The following is an 18,072-nucleotide window of genomic DNA, read 5'->3' as shown; positions in this document are numbered from 1 at the left end:
TAACATAAACTTCTTCCAATTAATCATAAGTGGTGCTCAACGACTAAAATTCATGTACGTTGTTGTATACATAAATACACGATTTTATGATTCAACTAGACACATTCATACTTAGCAGTTTCTTAGCCAACTTAATATAACATAAACAGAAATCTAAACCGCGTCAATAAGTTGAATGTTGAATATACAGTTATAGAAATTGAAATAATTTAGATTTCATGCTTCAATCCTTTCATATTTCAGCTCGCAACAATCAAAGGCAAAGCCGTGTACCTGGAATTGTAATATAAATGAAGTAGAAGAGGTCAGCTACAACAATAACTCGAACAGCAACAGCAGTAATCAATGCCCAGTAATATAGAACAACGAGCAGATCCAAGTGATAAACCAGAAATCTAGAAGTGTTTAAAACCAAACAGAATTACCAGAACTGACTCAAAACCAGCCTGAATAAACCCAAAATCACTAGAAAACCAACCAGGAAACCTCTGAAACTCTCACAATTAAAAATCAAGCTAGAAACACGCAAATCATCAACTAGAATTCTAATTTTGACTTCAGTAGTACTAATGCAACAGTAGGTTTTCTCAATCTTTGTCAAGATCAGGAAGTGTGTGTCTCTCAAGCTCTCTCACTTATTTGTCTCTCAATATCTGTTTTTCTCTTTGTATGTATGTCTATCTTTGGACTTTTTCTATGTGTTTTTTTTTTGACTCTAAAAACCCTTGCTGCCCGTTCCAAAAATACCCCCCAATGTCTCTACTAATCTCTATATTTAAACCCAAAACCTCCAACCCTCTTCAGGCCTCCTCTCCCCTTTACAGCTATAAGAAGGATCTATTATTATTCCCCCCCCCCTTTTCTTTTGTTTTCCAGCCTTTTAATATTCTTCCCCCTGTGAACCCTTTTAGCTATTTCCTTATTATTCCTCTCTTTTTACTTTCCAGCCCCTTTTTCCTTTATTTACATCACTATGTCTTGTTACCCACTACTCTTAAACAAAACAATAGTATCCATTAGTACATTACTGACAGCCATTCAAACTAAAGCATTTTCCAAATTTTGACACCCCAAATTACCCCTGTGATGCCCTGAACAACTATTCTATCTCAAACCCCTTCAACCACATCAGCTATAACCAATTCTTAGATAAGAAACCTAACCACTGATTAACCTAAATTAATCCTTAATTAATGACTGAAAACAAATGAACTGACTATAAACCAATAAACACATCAGCTATAACCAATTTAAACTTAATCAATTAACTAATAACTGAATAACTAAAGTTGAATTCTAATTGAAACAAAGGGACTGAATTTGGATCAAAATCACATTAACATCACACAGAACCCAACAGTATCATTGAAGTTGAAACATGATATGGGGATTAAGCTAACACAATTCTAAATTAAACCTATCCAAAATGACGGATCACTGTCAGTATAATGACACTGAGCCCTGAAGCTAAGTGTCTACAGATCAGCACACATAATATGTGACATTAAACCATTTGACGAACTTACTGGTCTACAAACAAGAACGAATTAATCGACAGAACATAAACTGGGCCAAGAAAAAGGTCTGATGGAGAAGAGAGAAAAATAATGGACAAAAGACGCATTACAATGAACCTAATTTAGGCAAACGAAGAATTGATTGAACTACTCAAACAAACATCAGAAAAAGAAGTAGAATATATACTGGATTAACTTAAACTAAAAACCTAAAGAAACGACTAATTACACAGATAAACAAACACATAGAAAAAATAAAGGAAAAGAAGAAGCTAAGAAGAACTCACTGTTCTTTTCTCGGATCTCACCAATATGCCCTTTCGAACTTGAGTTCCAGTTAGTATTATACATCTATTTCATCAGAAATAAACTTATAATACTAACCAGAACACATTCGACCCTGACAGCTTTGAAACAGTTTCGAACTGTCGAACCCTAGATCCGCCATTCGATGAGTTTTACTCGGATTCGAGTCAATCTGGTTAGGGATTAGCGACGAGGAGGTCAAGGGGATTATTGGGTGTGATTTTGGGGTCAAGTGGACAAGCTAGGGTTTGAGACGGGGGTCTCCGATCGAAGATTCGAGAAGCTGTACTGTGATTCGAGGTTAATGGAGTATGGAATCGTGTTGAGGGTGGTTAGGAGGTTCCGGGGTGTTATTTTCAAGGCCATCAGAGTCGGCGCCACTGGGTTTATGGTGAAGGGAGGGGGTGGCGGCTATTAGGGTTCCTCGTCTCTAAAAGAGACGAGGCTTGGGAGAGAATGAGAGGGGGGCTTGGTTGGGGGGCGGGGTATGGTTTGGGAATATATAGTGGGGTGAGGATTTGATCCAAGCCGTTCGATCAAGTGATATCAATGGCTTGGATCAATCCCCTTACATGAAACGGTGTCGTTTGGTTTCGTTGGGGGACTGGGTCGATCCGGGGGCCAATGGGTCGGGTTGTGGGATTGTTCTGAGGCGTTGGATAAAATGAAATGAATGGTTGAGATTGATTAACGGGAAACGACGTCGTTTGGTATGGTCTCTTGGACCGGCCGATTGGGCCTGGACATGGGGTGTGACATTGGGCCTGAACATTTCACTTTTTAAAACTGGCTCAGTCCGGTTTTTACCCTTTTTATCTTGTTTCTTTTTTCCTTTTATTTTCTTTTTTAATTCCTAATTACCAAAAGTTCAAAAATAAATTGTAAAGACAAAATTAACTTAGAAAAATACTAATTAACCCTCAATGACAATTATCACACAAAATTAAATTAAAGATAATCACACAATTTGATATTAAACGCCAAAAATGCAAAGTACATATTTTTTTTGTGATTTTCATTCTCGCAAGTCCAAATATTGTTTAATTAATTCCTAATTGTAAAATTAAATCCTAAATGCACATGCAACACATATTTTGTATTTTTCTTAATTACAGTAGAAATAAATATGCACAGCCAAAAATACAAATAAATCACAAACAACACAAAACCATTTTATTCTTGAATTTTTGGGAGTAGTTCTCATAGGGCAAAAATCACGTGCTCATAAGCGGCAGTCAAATAAGTAATCTCCCGGCGAGTTTCCAAAAGAAGACCCCGGGAGTTCACCAATTCACTGGCCACAGCCTCGCCCCGCTCCTTCAGCTTGGAGATCTCCGCCTCCAACTGGCTCATCCGCGAGCTGCTCTGCTCAACCTATAGTAAAAGGCTTTGCGATGGATATGAGAACAATAGTACATGTGTGGATTCTGAGTGAAAAAGTAAGTGCGAGCAAGGCAGAGTACCTGAGCGGCAAGAGCGGCCTTCTCCCGAAGAGCCGCCTCCAAAGAAACCCGAAGCTCCCCCAACTGTTTTTCTCCCAAAGCGCCACGGGCCTCTGAGTCTTGAAGTTTCAAAGCAATGGTGTCGCGCTCCTTCTCCCAGCCAGAAATCCCCTTACGAAGCCAGAGGATGGAATGATCATACACCTCTTTTCACTGCGACACAACAAAAGAAAAAAGAATTATTAAGAGAGATGACAAGTAATGCTCGAGAGCCAAAAAGGAATACGTAAGGGAGAACTATCACCTGCTACAGAGACCTCTCCGCCTCTTTCACAGCACTAGAGACATCGAGGTCAGCCCTGTCAGTCACTCCATCAAAGATGTTGGCAATTAAACCTCCCCCTCTAAAAGGAGTACTGTCCGTGACACCAATCATCCCTTCAGCATCCCTCAACTCTCCCAATGAAACCAGGTATTTTTTAATGAAATTGTTCGCGTTGTTAATCTCTCCGAATAATAGTTCATGACCTTAGAAGGTGTCGAACTCCGTACCATCGGGCACAACGATCCTACTAGTAGAAGCCACACCAAATCCGGTCGCGCAACTCGGAGTCATAGCAACATTCTTCTCGGGGACCCCCGACTCTTTAGCCCTGTCAGACCCGACTGTCCCAGACTCATAGACCTCCGACTGAGGTATGTGTAAATCTCTCACGCTGGACCTCATCCTCCTTCTCAACGGACTTCTATCCTCGTCCTCCCCCTCAGCGTCAGGGTTCGACCCAGATGCTAGAGCAATGGTTTCATCAAGACAAGCAGTGACCACCCTGTATTTCCTTTTCTTGTTCGTATCTGGCCCCAAGGCCTCCGCTTCACCATCAGGGGGTGGCCTCATCTGTATATTCTCTCCAAGGAATGCACTATCATAAGGGATGCAACACATCGCCACTTAGAGTTCGGAAAGAAACACAAAAGATGAAGAACGAGCAGTGAAGAAGCCTCACCATGGTTGTTAGCCACCCAGCGCTTTTTAGACATGAGGGTCCAAGACCGGAGATGATACGTGAACTTTGCATCCAAGCGCCTGATCCATCCCGCCAAGTCTGGGACCGCCATGAGATACCAAGCAACCGTTGGAGAAAGTGCAAATGGGGATTATCGTGACAAATTGATAAATAATTGAGAAAGGGCTAAAGAAAAGTTCACTCACGTTGATCATTCCATCGCTTTGGAAAGGGCATCCTCCAGGTCGGGATGATATTCGAGGTCCTCACTCGAACGAACCTGCTCATCAACCCCCGGTCTTTCCTCTTATCAACGCTTGTGAAGAAAATTTTTTTGGACTGATGTCATAGCTTGATTAAGCTTCGATACAGCTGCAGACGGTACAACCTGATTAAATGACTGAGGGTAAAGACCTCACCCGTAACCCCTTATGTAAAATGCCTAAGCATCAACACGATCCTCCAAAAGGACGGGCAGATCTGACCGAGGGTCACCCGATATTGAGCGTACAAATCAAGGATAATCGGGTTGATTGCCAAAGGAGGGGATCCGGCTGATTTACTAGGACCCAAGGTGAATGGGTAAGTGTACACATAGAGAAAGCCATCCTTAAAGTCAGTAATGTTGTCATGATAGTCAGGAATTTCTACCTCCAATTCCTTACCCCATCAGCAGTCTTGCTTCACTCTATCGACATCGGTCACGACGTTGACATATCAGGATACATGCTCACATCGACCCAGTGTGGACAATGGAGTTTCTATGTCGAAATCATTTGACGTATTAGTATCAGGAGGGGTCAATTGCTCCAAAGTGGGAGCCAATTTATTTTCCCCCTCATGCGATCGGGACGATGATGCAGTATCACCCCGTCGAGGGACCGTCCTAGAAGTCCTGACCATAGTAGATAGTGTAACCCTTTTTCGTAAAGAGAAGGAAAAACGTAAAGGTGACAAATAGCAAAATTCTGGGTTAAAAGCCTGAGAAAAGGATGAGGATGGGGAGTATCTAGAAATGAGAACATTTATAGCAACTACAGGGAAGCAGAAGAGACGAACCTATGGCAATTCATGAGTTCCTCGATTGCCGCATTTGACGGCTACCTTGCACAGTTCCTTGGGACATGGCATTTAATGCTCTTAGATGATTGATGTCATGGAAATGATGGCCTCGAGACGATGATTCAACATCGTTTCCTATCACTCTGATCTAGGAAACGCGAAGACTATCTGTGTATAGCGAAATCAGGAGAATCCATCTCCCGCCATTAAAGCCTGCCCGGAATATCGAGATGGCACCTCGAGGCTGTGAGATCAGGATCGGGCTCTCTATCTCGAGGATCATCCACTGTCCTGTAGTGGCCCCGAGGCTCAGGGGTCCATCCGCGACCCAACAAGAATTACGAAGATGGGGAACTCCTCAGATGACCAGCTAGAGCCAATAGGCCCTGGCGCTATGCCATGCCTAGCCGTCTCATTCCCGTATCTTTACGTTTAATACACCATGTATCATGTTGTGTTCCCCGCCTATATAAGGGGAACCCGTACCACTTTGTAAAAGGCTGATGTTGCTCCATTTCCTCCACAAGTGCAATAATATCTTTCTCTCTCTCTCTCTCTCTCTCTCTCTCTCTTTTCTTCTAAGTCATTTGTTCTTATTAGCCTGATGTCACCTCATGCCCATTATTCTCTTACTTGTTCTTCGCCCGTCTAAGCTATGCAGTGGCCATAAAGAGCCTTACCCAATCATATTTTTTGCTTGCTATTCCACCCCAGATTGTCCCCGATAGCTCGATCCTGGCTCAAGCCTCGGCCCCGAGGCCTCCATCGATCAGTTCCACGCTCAGGCAGTAGGCCCTTTCAGTTTGCTTACTGCCTCGATTTAACTCGTATTTTATCGTTATACTGCATAGTCCTAATACAAAGTGCCCTAAATACTAGCTCGGGAATAGATCACGTATTTTTAGAATCCCATTTACAAATTTAATTGGTGTTACCATTTTCACAGTAAACATTGTTATAAACAAACTCTGCAAGCGGTAGAAATTCATCCCATGACTCTCCGAAATCAATGACACAATCACGCAGCATGTCCTCCAATATTTGAATAGTGCGCTCGGACTGGCTGTCCGTCTGAGGGTGAAAAGTTATGCTCAACTCGACCTGAGTACCCAACTCTCTCTGTACGTCTCTCCAAAATTGCGAAGTAAACTGAGTACCTCTATCTGAAATGATGGAAACCGGAACACCATGTAAACGAACAATCTCTCGGATATAGATCCCTGCCAACTGCTCTAAAGAATAGGTAGTACACACAGGAATGAAGTGCGCGGACTTGGTCAGCCGATCCACAATAACCCAAATAGCATCGAACTTCTTCAAAGTCCGTGGAAATCCAACTACAAAATCCATAGTGATCCTCTCCCACTTCTACTCTGGAATATCCATCCGCTAAAGCAAGCCACCCGGTCTCTGATGCTCATATTTCACCTGCTGACAATTGAGACACCGAGCTACAAATCTCACAATGTCTTTCTTCATTCTCCGCCACCAATAGTGCTATCTCAAATCATGATACATCTTCACGACAATCAAATGAATGAAATATCGCGAGCTATGGGCCTCCTCCAGAATCAACTCCCGAAGCCCATCCACATGGGGCACACATATCCTGCCATGTATCCTCAACACTCAATCATCAACAATGGTCACATCTCTGGCATCATCGTGCTGAACTCTGTCCTTAAAGACATGCAAATACGAATCATCATACTGGCGCTCTCTAATGCGATCATATAAGGAAGGCCGAGAAACCATACAAGCCAACACCTGACTAGGTTTCGAAATATCTAACCTCACAAACCGATTGGCCAAGACCTGAACATCAACTGCAATAGATCTCTACCCAACTGGAATATATGTCAAACTCCCCATACTCACTGCCTTTCGGCTCAAAGCATCAGTCACCATATTGGCCTTTCCCGGATGGTACAATATAGTAATATCATAATCCTTAAGCAACTCCAACCACATTCACTACCTCAAATTAAGATCTTTCTTTTTGAACAAGTGCTGGAGGCTATGATGATTAGTAAACACCTCACAAGACACACCATACAAATAATGCCTCCAAATCTTCAACGCGTGAACAATGGCAGCCAATTCCAAATCATGAATAGGGTAGTTCTTCTCATGGGGCTTCAACTGAGGAGAAGCATAAGCAATAACTCTACCCTCCTACATTAATACACAACCAATACCAACTCTCGAGGCATCACAATACACGGTATATGAACCTGAAGCTGATGGCAAAACTAACATTGGCGTTGTGGTCAAGGCTGTCTTGAGCTTCTGAAAGCTCTCCTCACACTCATCCGACCATACAAATGAAGCATCCTTCTGATTCAACTTTGTCATTGGCGATGCAATAGATGAAAATCCCTGAACAAACCGGTGATAATAACCCGCCAAACCAAGAAAGCTGCGAATATCTGTGGTTGAGGACGGTCTGGGCCAACTCTGAACCGCCTCTATCTTCTTCGAATCAACATCAATACCCTCACTAGACACCGCGTGCCCCAAGAAAGCTACTGAACTGAGCCAAAACTCACACTTTGAGAATTTTGCATAGAGCTTCCCCTCCCTCAATCTCTGCAACACAACTCTCAAATGCTCAGCGTGCTCCTCTTGACTATGCGAGTACACCAGAATACCATCAATGAAGACAATCATGAACGAATCAAGATAAGGCCGAAACACATTGTTCATCAGATGCATGATCGCTGCTGGGGCATTGGTCAACCTGAAAGACATAACAAGGAACTCATAATGACCATATCTGCTCCTAAAGGCTGTCTTGAGAATATCCAAGTCCCTGATCTTCAACTGGTGGTAACCCAAACGGAGATCTATCTTGGAGAACATTCTCGCTCCCTGAAGCTGATCAAATAAATCATCAATACGAGGCAAAGGATACTTGTTCTTAACTGTTACTTTGTTCAATTACCTATCATCAATGCACATCCTTATAGTGCCACCCTTCTTCTTCACAAATAAAACCGGCGCGCTCCAAGGTGACACATTAGGCCCAATGAACCCATTTTCAAGGAGCTCTTAAAGCTTCTCCTTTAACTCATTCAACTCCGCTGGTGCCATACAATACGGCGGAATAGAAATAGGCTGAGTGCCCGGCACCAGGTCAATACCAAAATCAATATCCTTGTTCGGTGGTATGCCCAGCAGGTCTGCAGGAAACACATTGGGAAAATCCCTCACAACTAGAACAGAATCAATACTGGGAGTCTTAGCACTGACATCCCTCAAAAAGGCTAGATACGAAAGATAAACCTTCCCAACCATACGCTGGGCCTTCAAGAATGAGATCACTCTACTAGTAACGTAATCAGTCACACCCTCGCCACTCAATCTGTGGCACACCCGGTATAACCAATGTGACTATCTTAGCATGACAGTCCAGAATAGCACGACACGGAGATAGCCAATCTATGCCCAAAATGATATCGAAATCCACCATATATAATAGTAAAAGATCTACTCGAGTCTCCAGACCCCCAATAGTCACCATACATGATTGGTACACATGGTCTACAACACTAGTATCGCCCACCGGGGTAGATACATGAACAGATGAAGCAAGAAACTCATGGAGTATACCCAAATAACGAGAAAAGTATGATGACACATAAGAAAATATGGAACTGAGATCAAATAATACAAAGGCATCTCTGTGGCAGAGTGAAACAATACATGTAATAACAGCATCTGAAGCAATAGCATTGGGTCTAGCTGGAAGTGCATAGAAATGAGCCTGACCGCCACCTGATCGACCTCCCCCTCTAGGACGACCTCTAGTTGACTGACCTCCACCCCTTGTTGGCTGGGCGGGTGGTGGTGAAGTAACTGGTACTAAAGTCGATGGCTGACCCCTATGATGAGATGGACCAGCAAGATGACGAGGGCACTGCCTCCAAATATGACCTATCTCTCCACACTCATAACAACTCCCAGGTGCTGGAGAAAGGGACTGAATGGAACCCCTTGCACCGGAGTGACTAAAAGATATAGTTGGCATAGAAGAGCCCTGAACTGATGGAGCACGGGACGAACTCTGAGCTAGAAGGGAACTAAGTGATAACTGGCCCTGATGAGAATTATGAGAACTATGACCCGATGATGCCCCACGATAACCTAGGCGAGTTGGGTGAGCATGTCTGAATGGACGGCCTCTGTCGTGCTGAAACTGACCTCTAGAAGGAGCACTACTATAGCTACTAGATCCTCGAGGCCTCTTTGTAAGGCCCCGGAAAATTATTTCCAAGTAATTTGAGATTTCGTCGTGCCAAGGTTGGCTAATTATTTTATTTTGTGTGCAAATGAGGATTCATGATATAATGGGTATCAATTGGATATGTTAATAAGTATATAATTCATATTAGAGGTGTATTGGGGTCTAAGGAGAGGCCTAAGTCTAAGCCAAGTTGGAAAATTTCATAATAAACGAAAGTTGTAAATGAGTGCGCACAAGACCTCACTTTGGACGATCATATCTCCAATCATATAAGGATTTGTGTGATGCAACAACATATCAAATTGAAGCCCTTTGAGTCTAGTTTCCAACTCAACAAACCATTTGTTATTTAGAGTTGTATACAGAAAGTTATGATCATTTTACTGGGCATGTGTCAGTAGCGCGGCATTGGCGCGGGAGCGCGTAGCCAGCACTAATTGAGTTTCTTTCTGCCTCGTTAGCGCGGCCTATGCGTGGGCACGCTAGTATAAGGCCTCTAAAATACCCCAAGACCGGCCTAGAGAGTTCCCAACTCATTTTTAGGGTTAAGGCTTGCTCTCTCAAGGGGATTTCGTCCCAAACTTCATCCCTATGATCCAAAGTAAGGTTTTTAGAATACTTTGAGTGATTTCTACCCCCTAAACACCTTTACTAACAAGGATGAATCTTGAAAATTCTTAGATCTTCCTTAAAATCCTTGAATTTTTCAAGAACACCAAAAGTGGGGATTCTTAAAAATTCTTACTACAAGAGGTATGTCTATCATCTCTAACTACTCTGGTGATTATTTATGTATGATATACACATTAGAACTCATGGGATGGTGATTGGGAGCCATAAGTGTCTAACCTAGGTTGTGTCGGTATTGTAGAGATTGTGAGATGGGTCATTGAGGTATGATTCTTTGTATAATAGTATTATGTATGCATGCATGTGCAAATAGGGTTGTGGGAAGATTGATGAACATAAATAGGTAAAGATTGGGTTGGGGAATAAAGGAAATCTTGTAAAAGGAAGTTAATATTTAAGATGCTCAACTAGTGTTTGATAAAATGCTCCAATAAGCTAAAACCATGATTACCTTCCTAATTTGTGTTAATTTTGTTATGTCTCAAGTAGATTGGGATTACTAGAATTTCCGGAATATCGTAGTAACTTAAGGAAAGCTAAAACGAGGTATGTATGGCTAACTTTGACCTTTGTAAAGTCAATTTGTTTGGTGCACGAATATCTGGTATGTAATATCTACGTGAATTACTTGTGGAATTACTGTGTTTGGTATGATTTGATTGTTCGTGGTTAAATCTCCTGATATAATGGTGTCCGTAATTGGCAATAAACCAAATGTGTGATTGTGAATGTGTTATGTGGTAAGAGTTGAGAAACAAATGATAGAAGGAAATCGTGAATGATGAACTTGGAACAATTGTGGTAATAACATACATGGCTTGTATTGGCAATTATCGCGGTGATATAAAATGCATACGAGTTGTTGAACATGATGGAAATAGTATTGATGGTTGTGGAAATCCTTTGAGAAATTATTATTATTGTTCATAACATATATGGCTTGTATTGGCAATTATCGCGGTGATATAAAATGCATACGAGTTGTTGAACATGATGGAAATAGTATTGATGGTTGTGGAAATTCTTTGAGAAATTGTTGTTATTGTTCTTTGAGAAATTGTTGTGGTTGTTCTTTGTGAACTATTGTTGTTGTTGTTGTTGTTGTGTTGTTTGTGAATTGTGATTGTACAGTGGGATCGGGTTGCGCGTCGCAACACGAAGTAATAAGGTGTGGGTTGTGGTGATAAGGGTGGCCGAGGTAATAAGGATGGAAAGTGATCGAAATCGCTATTGAAATGAAAATATGAGAAAATTGTGAAATCATTGATATGAAAATGTTGAAGGGGAAATGGAGAGTTTGTAACTTGTTTGGCTTGATTGTTTTCTTTCAGGTGTATTTGATTGGTGATTTCATTACTACTGTTACTTGTGTTTTGTGTATGGTTGAGTTTACTCAGGTCAAGTTTGTTCATACATACCAGTACAATTCAAATGTACTGACGTCCCTTTTGCTGGGGGCGCTACATTCGTGTTATGATTGTAGGTGGATCCACAGCAGGTACTCCAGTCCACCGTCCGTAGCTCCCCTTCACTTTCCTCCAGGAGCATTGGTGATCCCTTTTCCTCTCGGGGCCTTGCGTGGCTCATGTCGCTTTTCTTCCCGGAGTCTTATTATGGTATTTGTGTAAGGTATAGCCGGAGCCTTGTTGCCGGCAAGTATCGTATCATCCTTTTGTATCCTTAGAGGCTCCGTAGACAGTAAATGTGGGTTGCGAACTTATGTAAATATGTATTTTGTATATGGGGCGATGTAAGTTGTAAACTTCATTAAGTGGTTATGTACGTTTTGTAAAAAGGGTGTTTTAATTTATAAATGACTATTTTCCTTGATTAATGGACAATGAAAATGCGGGGTGACACGTGGAATAGGAAAGGCACCCAGGTCCGCTTGGCCGGGGCTACCCGGTCGAGTGCCGGTCGCGCTCCTTGGATTTCGGGGCGTGACAAACTTGGTATCAGAGCCTAAGGTTTTAAAGTGTCCTAGGATGTCTCGAAGCCGTGTCTAATAGAGTCCTTCTTATCGGTGTGTTGTCGACCACATCTATAAATAAGAGGCTACTTGGGTATTTAGGAATGTTACCCTTCTTCAACACTCTAGATCGTGCGATAAAGCGTGACTATAAGATTGTTTTCTAACTCGTGCATTGAGATTCAAGGTAAGTTTAAACTCTCTTTCATCTATTTTAAGTAGTGTTGTCATATGGCATGACCAATGGGAAAAGGCATAAATATTAAGGAGATGGCATATGTGTCATGTTGAATGAATGGTAGGAATAAATTGAGATACGTACATAGTACCAGAAGCATACTTTATTCAAGAAAAGTGTTAAAAATGATTACCACCTCCAAAGCGACATTGACTTGATAAATGAGACGCGAGCTTATATGGCACATGTGGATAGTGTGGTAAGTATGTATACGATCCTAAGGTGTAAAAGAAAATTTGTTAGATAAGCATATGGTATATGTAAGGCATGACTAAGAGTAATGAAAAACATGTAGGTCGCTTATGGGAGACAAGAAGTTATGAAAGGAGAGTCAATTGAACCCATGATGAGAAGACTCATGTACAACGAACTTTATAGAAAATCCAAAAGTGTACGAAGTGATATTACACTCCTGAAGGATATTGACATGAGGAATTGGAATCCCAAAGCCCGTGTGGCTGAATAAGAGAAGAGAACTTATGAGGTTAATACCATTGTGACTTCAATATCCCTAATAGTCGAACATATATGTGAGGGATAGAGAAATGAAACATATGTCCATGAAGTTGCTAAATTCAAGACTTGTGTCAAAATCCGGGACATTCGCCTCAAGTGGGGGAGGAAGGGCCATAGTAAGGCCACTTAAATATAATGAAACAAGAGTAAGACCATGTAGCTTTGATGTTTGAATATTTTGTTGAACACATGCGTAGTCTAGAAAACTGATAATGGATAATGTGATTATCTGAAAGGATATGCTAATGATAGACCACTAGTACCCCCCCAAAAAAGGGTGGAAGGTTAAGGAAGGTAAATTCTTCATACATGGCAATGTGAATGATAGGGTCAACGATCCTAGAAACTAAGAGTGGGTTTGTAAAGGGGTTCTATACTTGTTAAAGGGCTAGGGACAATGCATCCCAAGTAAGTACTATAGATCAAACGTGAAAATTTTGCGAGTTTTTAGAATGGGTTAATCATGGAATTGCAATTCAACCAAAGTTTCAAGACGTTAAGAAAGGCGAAATGAGTGGGAGAAATAAATGTGATGCTATAATAACCCACGAGGGTATTTGGGCTTGATGGAAGGCCTCTAGAGAATCTTACAAGCAAAGAAGTGTTAAGTGATATGCGGATGAACACATTTTCCCACGGATATCCTAACAAGAGTTAAGAGGTGAGTGGGATGAAATAACTAAGGGAAAAGACCACGTAACATGTGGAAGAATGCATGGCTATTCGCTAGCTAGGAAGAATGAGGTGAGAAGAAATGAGGAGAAAACCTATAAATTGAGATGATCACGGGTATCATAAAATATGTTGTACCAGAATGGTGGACTCGCTTAGCGTATAAGTGTTAATAAAAGTTATAAAGGACTAACTGTAATGCAACCGACTTGGGTGACACTGAATGGCAACTAAAGGAGCAAAAGATAGTTCATGTCTACATATAATGGAAAGTGAGACTAATAAGGGTGAAGTTGTGGTATGATAAACTCATTAAATCAGGCACAATGATGTTACAAGTTCATGGGAGGTAGACAAGTGTGTGGCAAAATAAGGATATCAATTATGCACTATGAGCGAAATAGAATGGGAATGAATATTCCAGTTAGAAAGAAAAGATGGTACAAGCATATATTGTTCGGGCCAGTGGCGCTTTCTGAATTGAATATGTATGAAGGGTATTGATATGCGCTTTGCGTGGTGTTGAACAGTAAAGAGAGATCATGAGAATGTTCACAAGGGAAAGTGGAGTGGTTTCTTAAATTCTATAAGTCATGTAAGGAGGAAAAAGGTTATCTAGGAAAGGTCTGAGCATAGTGTTATATTACATTTGATGAAATGCCGTGCATGTCGATGATGTGAAGCTGTGTGCGCAGGCTAGAAGATGTTATTCCTTTGAAATAGAAGGTTCTATAAGAAAACTCATCCAGTAATGTCTTTTGTTGAGAATTTGGAAGAGCAAGTTGCATATATTCACAAAAGATTGTAACCATATCAAGGAAATTATTGAAGAACTCAAATCCTATGAGGTCATATGTAAGAGAAATGGGACATAGATGGTCCACTATTGATGCAACATGGCCAGGTGATCGCTTATGCTTCAAGGCAACCCCAGAATCATGAGAAGAACCATGCAACACATGACTTAGAACTTGTGGCGGTAGTTTGTATGTAAATATTTGGCGACATTATGTGTATGGGTTCCACGTTGATGTATTTACGGACCACAACCGCCTCAATATATTTTCAAGCAAAAGGAGTTGAATCTGAGACAGAGAGGATGGCTCAGGTTAGTCAAGGACTATTACATTGAGATTCTCTATCACCCGAGAAAGGCCAATGCTGTGGCGGATGCTCTTAGCCGAAAATCTATGGGTAGTTTAGCTCACTGGGCGATATGTCAAAGGTAGTTGGCCATGGAGGTTCACTAATGGCTAGTTTGAAAGTTTGTCTTGTAAAGTCTAACGAAGGTAGGGAAAATGTGCAAAATATGGCTGAATTGTCGCTTGTGGTGGAGCAGTATGCTCAACTGTATATCAAAGAAATAGACAGGTTGCATGGCACTCTAGCCTAAATCATTTCTGATCGATAGGCTCAATTCACGACAAATTTTTGGAAGAAATTTCAACAAGGTTTGAGTACTCAAGTAAATCTTAGTATAGCCTTTTATCCACAAACTGATGGGCAGGCAGAGCGGACTATTCAGATGCTCGAAGATATGTTGCGAGCTTGTGTTCTAGGTTTCAAAGGTAGTCGGGATGACCATTTGCCGCTTGTCGAGTTTGCTTACAATAACAACTTTCATGTTAGTATTCAGATGGCCCCAATTGAGGCATTGTATGGAAGGAAGTGTAGATCTCCGATTGGGTGGTTTGAGGTTGGTGAAGCAGAACTGTTAGGGCTAGATTTTGTGCATCAGGCTATGGAAAAAGTTAAAGTCATTCAAGAGAGGATGAAAACTGCTCGGAGTCGTCAGAAATCCTATGCATACGTGCGCCAAAGAGAATTGGAATTCCAAGTAGATGATTGGGTGTTCTTGAAAGTATCTCCCATGAATGGAGTCATGCGGTTTGGGAAAAAAAAGGAAATTGAGCCCAAGGTATGTCGGGCCATATCGGATCGCTCAAAGGATATGACATGTGTCTTATAGGCTGGAATTGCCCCTTGAGATGTCATTAGTACATCCGGTATTCCATGTGTCTATGTTAAATAAAGTAGTGAGAAATCCATCCGCTATTGTGCTGGTTGAAACTATCGAGGTTAGTGAAGAGATGTTATATTAAGAAATCCCATTTGCCATTCTTGATAGGCAAGTCTGAAAATTGAGGAACAAGGGAACTGCTGCAGTTAATGTATTATGGCGAAGTCAACAAGTCGAGGAAGCCACATGGGAAGCGGAAAAAGAAAAGAAAGAGAAATATCCCCATCTGTTCGAACAAGTCTAGTAGGGATCGTGCGAACGGTTGTCTTTAAGCAATTTGAGGTAGTGTTTAGATTTGTGCAAGGCACCCCATTTTCCCCAAATTGCCTTATTGTTGTAACTTCTTAATGTGTGCCAAATTTGAAATGTTGATGCAATTAGGGTAATGTGTAACCCTTGAGGTAAATGATTAATTGAAGCGTTTTTGACATGTTAAAGTGATTGAATTGTATGGGGCTCGTTGAAGTAACCCAGTTTTGTGCAGTAAATGGCATTGGTTGAACCATGTGCAATTTGCGGTGTAAAGAGAATGAGCTAAGTGTAAGTTCTTTAAAGTGTATGAATATGTATAAGTTGTTGAGGTAATGAATTGTATACCAGTTGTAGGGATGACAGAAACTCTGGGTGAATACGTTTGAATACGTTTCGGGGGGCTCTCTGACACGTAGATAGGCCTAATTACAAAGGAAACTCTGGCGAAATTTTCGGAAATTTAGGGAGTTAGCCAAATTCGAGGCTGTTGATATATTTCATGATGTGAACAAGCTGAAGTTACATAAGGATGGCTAATGAATGAACCTCGATCCTCATTCGAGGATGAATGATCCTAAGCGGGGGAGAATGTAAGGCCCTGGAAAATCTTTTCCAAGTAATTTGAGATTTTGTCGAGCCAAGGTTGGCTAATTATTTTATTTTGTGTGCAAATGAGGATTCATGATATAATGGGTATCAATTGGATATGTTAATAAGCATATAATTCATATTAGAGGTGGATTGGGGTCTAAGGAGAGGCCTAAGTCTAAGCCAAGTTGGAAAATTTCATAATGGACGAAAATTATAAATGAGTGCGCACAAGAACTCACTTTGGACGATCATATCTCCAGTTATATAAGGAGTTGTGTGATGCACAACATATCATATTAAAACCCTTGGTGTCTAGTTTCCAACTCAATAAACCGTTTGTCATTTGGAGTTGTATACAGAAAGTTATGATCATTTTACTGGGCATGTGTCAGTAGCGCGGCATTAGCGCGGGAGCGCGTAGCCAGTGCTAATTGAGTTTCTTTCTGCCTCGTTAGCGCGGCCTATGCACGGGCACGCTAGTAGAAGGCCTCTAAAATACCCCAAGACCGGCCTAGAGAGTTCCCAACTCATTTTTAGGGTTAAGGCTTGCTCTCTCAAGGGGATTTCGTCCCAAACTTCATCCCTATGATCCAAGGTAAGGTTTTTAGAATTCTTTGAGTGATTTCTACCCCCTAAACACCTTTACTAACAAGGATTAATCTTGAAAATCCTTAGATCTTCCTTCAAATCCTTGAATTTTTCAAGAACACCAAAAGTGGGGATTCTTAAAAATTCTTATTACAAGAGGTATGTCTATCATCTCTAACTACTCTATGGTGATTATTATGTATGATATACACATTAGAACTCATGGGATGGTGATTGGGAGCCATAAGTGTCTAACCTAGGTTGTTTTGGTATTGTAGAGATTGTGAGATTGGTCGTTGAGGTACAATTCTTGGTATAATAGTATTATGTATGCATGCATGTGCAAATAGGGTTGTGGGAAAATTGATGAACATAAATAGGTAAAGATTGGGTTGGGGAATGAAGAAAATCTTGTAAAAGGAAGTTAATATTTAAGATGCTCAACTAGTGTTTGATAAAATGCTCCAATAAGCTGAAACCATGATTACCTTCCTAATTTGTGTTAATTTTGTTATATCTCAAGTAGATTGGGATTGCTAGAATTTCCGGAATATCGTAGTAACTTAAGGAAAGATAAAACGAGGTATGTATGGCTAACTTTAACCTTTGTAAAGTCACTTTGTTTGGTGCACGAATATGTGGTATGTAATATCTACGTGAATTACTTGTGGAATTACTGTGTTTGGTATGATTTGATTGTTCGTGGTTAAATCTCCTGATATAATGGTGTCCGTAATTGGCAATAAACCAAATGTGTGGTTGTGAATGTGTTATGTGGTAAGAGTTTAGAAACAAATGATAGAAGGAAATCGTGAATGATGAACTTGGAACAATTGTGGTAATAACATACATGGCTTGTATTGGCAATTATCGCGGTGATATAAAATGCATACGATTTGTTGAGCATGATGGAAATAGTATTGATGGTTGTGGAAATCCTTTGAGAAATTATTATTATTGTTCATAACATATATGGCTTGTATTGGTAATTATCGCGGTGATATAAAATGCATACGAGT

The sequence above is a fragment of the Nicotiana tabacum genome, chromosome 18, assembly GCF_000715075.1.
Source record: "Nicotiana tabacum cultivar K326 chromosome 18, ASM71507v2, whole genome shotgun sequence".
Classification (NCBI taxonomy): domain Eukaryota; kingdom Viridiplantae; phylum Streptophyta; class Magnoliopsida; order Solanales; family Solanaceae; genus Nicotiana; species Nicotiana tabacum.
This window is presented reverse-complemented; position numbering follows the sequence as displayed.